Here is a 6771-nt window from a genome sequence, read left to right on the forward strand (position 1 = left end):
ATCTCGAGGTTAGTAGCCCATCAGAAACATTTAGTTATAAACGAAACCGAGTTTAGGTAGAGTCGTTACCTACTAACTCACACTAAAACAACTTGGGTTAGGAGTGGGTCGACGTCAAAACAGTGTCGGAGGGGACGGATAACTCAAATCAAGCTTCGTTTGGGTGTGGGTAAATGCCAAAATGTATCGGAATGAAGACGTCTTCGCGAATCTGCTACTGTTCGCGTCGGATTGCAAAAAGAACGAGTCGCCGGAGCTGCTGTTCGTCGGAGGCAGCCGTCGAGAGTTGCGCCCGTCGCCGGGGTTGAGGTTGTAGCAGCAGGTCGTCGGAACCGCCGTGGAGCTGACCTGTGCGTCGTGCGCCGCCGTGAAGGAACGCCGCTCGTCGCACACCGCCGCGAGTAGCGCCGCAGGGTGGTGCAGAAACCGTCGCGCCGCCGTGGAGATGCTGTTGCACTGCCGGATCCGACCCGAGCTTGTCACTGACCTTCGAACTCCAACAGACCCGTTCAGATGGGGCCGAAATCACGTGGGTCATCGTGGATCTGAGGAACGCGGCCGCAGTGGACAACGTCGTTCGTGCGCCGCCGCGAGCTGCTGCGGGAGGACGCCGGCGTGGGGCTCACTACTGCTGCTGTGCCGCTTCGCCGGAGAAGAAGGAGCCGCCGACTGGAATGCTCCAAGAAGAAGGAGAAGAAGTTTAGGGGGGGGGGGCTGTCGGCTGGGTTGAAGGAGGAGAAGAAAGATAGGGTTTTTTTTTATTCTTTTCTTTTGTTTTGTTTTAAAACCTATAGCCCAATTCCCAAATCTTAAATGAGGCCCAAATAAGTAACACAAAGTCCCAAAACAACAAGCCCAAAATTTCACTTTAGAAATAAAATAAACCCACAACAATCCGAAATAAAACAGTTAACCTAAACTCGAAAAGCCAAGATTTTTAGAGCCCGATAAATATAGAGAAATTTAATTAACAATCAATTTAATATCGAATGAAAAAAAAATCTCCTGTTTCGAGACTAACTAACCTGAAGGACTCGGGGCGTTACATATTGCCTTTTTGCATCTTTGTTTTTGTGAAAGAAGGGTTTTTTGTGACTGATTTGAAGGAAAGAAAAATATCTTAGGTGCGTATTGTGATTGTTAGCTCTCTAGCACTACATAAAGGCTATGAAAGTGTGTTGATTTCGAAGGTCTGAAATATAATTTTTTTTTCTACTATGTTAACCTTTACAATGAGTAGAAAGAGGAAGTAAACTCAGTGTAAGAGATTTAAAAGTTTAGGTTCTCCACTTTTGTGTATATTTGTCGAAGTTAGATTCGTGTTTTCTTAACTGTTTGTTTTGAATATGTTTTGAATATGAGTGAGGGTTGAAGGAAGCAGGGTCGAGCATTTCTGTAATATGTTAGCTACATTTTATAGTTTGACCTTTCACGTTTACACGGTATGAACTGTAACAACATATAATAGTAATATGTTAGCTACATTTGTTGTAGTTTAACCTTTTGCATATACTCTTGTGAAATATTTGAGGTTTTTGTCCATTGCTTAGATCTTCCAAGAAGAGTTTAGAGAACCACGGCGGGTAGCTACTTGAAATATTTAAAAGATGACTGTTGGGCCATTTTTTGTTGGGTTAGTAGTTACTTGGTATAGTTTGTTTATGTACGGGGTTGATGGACATGAAAAACCTTCGTTGATGTATCTATAATTTACTATATGTATACACTTTATATTTGTAGGTGGGTTGGTGTACTAATTGATATATATGTTTTTGTATGTAAAATACGTCACGATTGACAGGTACAAGTACAACTATGGAAAGCGATTTTTAGAAATATTTCAAAACAAGTTTATATGAAAAGTTACATTTATAAATGTCAACAAAGTAGGTTACGTGACAAAAAAAAACATTTAAAACTGTTTCTTGACAATTAAATTGTTGACATTATTAAGTATATCATGATAGTTTTAAATTGTCGTTGTAAACATTTACGTGACATATATCGAATGTCATTATTTAATGTTGCATGACATTTTTAAGTTGTCATTATACAATTTTTCGTGATTGTTAAAACTGGCAATATTGACTATTAATACACAAAAGTTTTCGTGACAGTTGTAAATAATCGTTAAAAAAAATTCATGTCAATCTTTAACTGTCGTTAAATACTAGTTCATGACAATTTATAAACTGTCGTCTTTAGGTATTTATTGACAGGATGACAGAAATATTTAATTGTTTTAGTGACACTTATAAATTGTAATTAAATGAGTTTCCGTGACATTTATTAATTGTGATGGAAAATCTATTCATGACAAATTATAATTGTAGTTGAAAATGCATTGATGACAATTTTTCAAATTTGTCATCTTCTCCTCTTTCTTAATGCCTTAATAGATGACAATTAGATAATTGTCACGAATTATGTTAATGACAGAATTTAACTGTCATTGAAGGCCAACTTTCTACTAGTGATCGAATCGTCTGGTTTTGCCAACAACCGCTCTAGAGGATTGTTGCGCGCAATCTTAGGTGTGGAATAACTCAGGTAGTGTTGGCTCAATTTTGCCCTATACGCCTTATGTGTCGATCTCATCTCATGCTCGATGAATTTCATCATAACTCGATCTAATTCGTTGAAATCGAAATGACCCTACAACAAAAAAACATCGAACATATATTGAAGTGTTATTACTGTTGCATCATAAAAACTGATAAAATATATTAAGTAATTAATCTCAAACCTTGAACTGAGTTATAATTGCCCTCTTCTGAATATCTTCGACCTCATTCCACTTGTTAACCTTTAGATCCACTTGTTCGCGTGTATGTACCCCGATCGCAATAGAGAATGTGGTGGCCATGAGACATATTGGTTTATTAACTGTGTGGTTACATTGGATATGTACCTTTGTGTTAGTTGCACGAACTTGATTTTCTAGCTCTATCAATCGGGTATATCCTCGCACGCCTAATCTATTTGTATGTTACCAAACAGTTAACCAATTAGTTAAATCATACTTATTTATTTTACATATATTTAAATTTACGTACCTGGAAGAAAAGTCGGAACAGACGGGTCTGCTGGTGGATGCTCACGACCCTGTACATGCGCCTGTAACTGACTTGCTTGGTCTGAGTCTCATTCTTCTACGAACTTAGGCAACCAACAAAAAGTATTATATATTGACAAAACAAATACTCAACATAAATCAATTTGATGCATAATTTATCCAACATATATTTAAATCGACATACTTGGAGGAATACTTATTCGCTATAGTACTCGTCATCAACATCATCTATACTATTACCAGTTGACGCGTCCCCATCGTCTAATTCGTCATTTATAAAATCATCCACATTGCTCGCATCTATGCTTCTATTGGACTGTTCTTCACCCTCTATGACAATAGGATCAACATCATCTTGACGCAATGAACTATCTTGAGTGGATTCATCTATTTCGATCCTAGGTCGTACTTCTAACAACGAAATTTGATCATTTTCAACGTTTTTTCTTGTTCTGGAATATCCCATACACGTTTATTTCGAATATGTTGCACAAATTTCCAATTATTACCAAGTTTGGGGTCATCCAAATAAAACACTTGTTGAGCTTGACCAGCGAGAATTAACGGGTCGTCAGCATACCAATACTTTGACGTATTAATCGACTTAAAACCTAAGTCAACTCAAATTCTATTCTTCTTAGAGTCTGTGTCAAACCATTTTCACTTAAAAAGTATGACACGTCTCTCATTAGCATAATCTAACTACCAAACATCACTCAAGACACCATAAAAATTCATGTCATCTCTTTCTCCTCCACACACCATGACCCCACTATTTTGTGTCGTTCAACGACTATCGCGTTATATATTATGAAAGCGTAGTCCGTTTACAATACAACCACTATATGAACATGCAGTTAGTGAGGGCCCTAATGCAAGTGAATAAAGATCATCATCTAATTCGCATTATTCCCGTAATGTCAAAACCTATAATAGATCATTACAAAATACTTAACGATTTTGTTTTGTGTTCATCTACATTCAAACCCTAAAAATCAATATTACCTGTTTTTGAACCGATCAGGAAATTGTGTACTGTGTCGTTCATATAGGGCAGAAACATTGTCTCCAGGAATTCGAATTGAGCTCAAATGTTGATTACAATTCCGAAAAAAGAGAAAAACAACATTAGTGTTATATGTACTAAGTATGAAATTAAATTGAACGTAGCATAAGCCAAACTTACTCGCGATACTACTCTATCTCTGCACAGTTGTTCAGTACATACCAGTGTGCACCTTTTCTTTCAATGACAGATAATGTTTTCGAAGTTGATACCCCAAGAGGACGTGCACTTAGCTGAACACATCAAATTGTCCACAACTTTTATAACCGACAATAGTATCATTGTTGCGTTCATCTCTATTGAATCTCGTTTCAATTCCATTCAGATACAATGAGAAAAAAGTCAACGATTCATTCATGACGAATGATTTGACTATCAACCCTCAGAACGAGCTCTGTTCTTTTTTTGTGCATATTGTTTTAAGGTTCGGAGACTTCGCTCGATAGGGTACATCCAACTGTAACTAACTGGCCCCATAATTTTTGCTTCGTATGGTAAGTGAACTGCAAGATGTACCATAAAATCAAAAAATGTTGGTGGGAATATTCTCTCTAACTTACATAGTATGATTATAATTAATGTCAAATTGCAATCGATCCAAATCACCGATGCGTACTGTTTTGCACATATATCACGAAAGAAGTTACATAGCTCCACGATAGTCGTACCCACAAACTTTGGTACGTATGCTCGAATGACAATCAGTAAGAGTCGTTGTAGTAAAACATAACAGTCATGAGTTTTCAACCCTCCATAGTGTCCCATCATCTGCACTCACAATCTCGATATATTTGACACAAATCCATCTGGAAACTTAGCTGATTTCAAAAATTTGCAAAACTTCACCCTCTCAGCAGCAATTAATGTATACGTAGCATGTGGTTTTACAACTTTATTCCCCTCTTTTTGTAAGTGTAAATCTTTCCGAATTTTTAAAACCTCCAAATCCAAACGTGCATTGATTGTGTCTTTTGTTTTCCCATCAATATTTAACAAAGTTCCTACTAGATTGTCGCATATGTTCTTCTCGATATGCATCACATCCAACTTATGTCTTAACATAAGTTTCGACCAATAGGGAAGTTCGAAGAATATACTTTTTTTCATCTAATTTAAATCTCGCTTTCTTTTACTCTTTTTTTTTTATTGGATTCTTACTAAAATCTGGAAAATTCAGTGTATTTACTTGTTGAAGAATTGCATCTCCATCCATTGACACTGGTGAGGGGCGTCGTTCTAACTTTCCATCATGCAGTCTACTCCCACACCAACTATGATTTTGAGGAAGATAACGTCGATGTTCCATGAAACATATTTTGTTTCTTATTCGAAAAGATGAATTATCCTCTTTACAGATGGGACATGCTTGGTATCCCTTCCTACTCCATCCGGACAAGTCGCCATATACTGGAAAGTCATTAATAGTCCATAAAAGAACTGCATGTATTTGAAAGTACTCACCACTTGTACAATCGTAAATACGAACCCTAGTATTCCATAACTCTTTTAACTCTTCGATTAATGGCTGTAAGTAAACGTCGATATCTTTTCCAGGTGACTTCGGCCGACGAATAAGCAATGATATTAATAAATTATTTTCCTTCATGCACTTCCAAGGAGGCAAATTGTATGGAATAAGTACCACTGACCACATGCTATACGAATTGTTTCATATTCCCAAACGGATTAAACCCATCTAAAGCTAGTCCCAAACAAACATTTCGTGGGTCTGAAGCAAATCGAGGAAATGTGCTATCTAGATGCTTCCACCCCAAAGCGTCAGCTGGATGTGGTAAGACACCCTTTGTCTCAACTCGTTTTTCTTTATGTCACCTCATTTCAGAAGCAAAATGTGTTGAAGAAAAAAGAACCGTTTCAATCTTGGTATCAACGGAAAATATCGTAACACTTTTTGGGATACTTGTGAAGCTTTTCCATCACTGCTTTTATAGCGAGGTTCACCACATACTGGACAACTTTGACATTTAGAATATTCTTTCCTGAATAATATACAGTCATACTTGCAGGCATGTATGGACTCATATGAAAGTCCTAAATCATGCAGTCTCCTTTTAGCCTCGTATGATGTACTAGGTATAGATGCAGCTATCGTAAATGCTTCGTTTAACAATTCAAGTAACATATCAAACGATTTATTACTCCAATTATTAATGACCTTGATATGCATCAGCTTTAGTAAAAAATTCAATGATGAAAATTTTGTACAACCTGGGTACAATTGATTACGCACTTCATTGAACAACTACTCGAAATTGTTAGACGTGTCTCTTCCATGTTCATTTGGGGGCATCTCAAAACAAAATTGTTCACCTCCTACATTTTCTTCTACCATGGGGCACTGTAAATCATTGAGAAGTCCGGACATATCACCATCCTCATTATTCATAACATTGTGTTCTCTACTTAATTCATTGTGCGAAGGAGTTTCACGTAGTGTATAAGAACTTGAAGGGATTGGTTCTTCTTCATGGTATATCCATTGAGTATATGAATGTGATATTCTATTTATAAACAAGTGTCTTTCTACTCCGTCAATTGAAAGCCACTTTACATTCATACAATATCTATATGGACATCTTGTTTTTCCCGTATTGTTGACATGAAGTTT

The 6771-nt window shown here is 37.0% G+C and overlaps 1 pseudogene; it reads right to left on the reverse strand.

Moving 5' to 3' along the window:
• Window positions 1-2442: 2442 nt before the first annotated feature.
• Window positions 2443-6549, reverse strand: LOC148210800 (uncharacterized; annotated as a pseudogene).
• Between the last annotated feature and the right edge of the window lie 222 nt (window positions 6550-6771).

Source organism: Momordica charantia (genome assembly GCF_013281855.1).
Source record: "Momordica charantia cultivar OHB3-1 chromosome 6 unlocalized genomic scaffold, Mcharantia_2.0 BLBB01000006.1, whole genome shotgun sequence".
Taxonomy (NCBI): domain Eukaryota; kingdom Viridiplantae; phylum Streptophyta; class Magnoliopsida; order Cucurbitales; family Cucurbitaceae; genus Momordica; species Momordica charantia.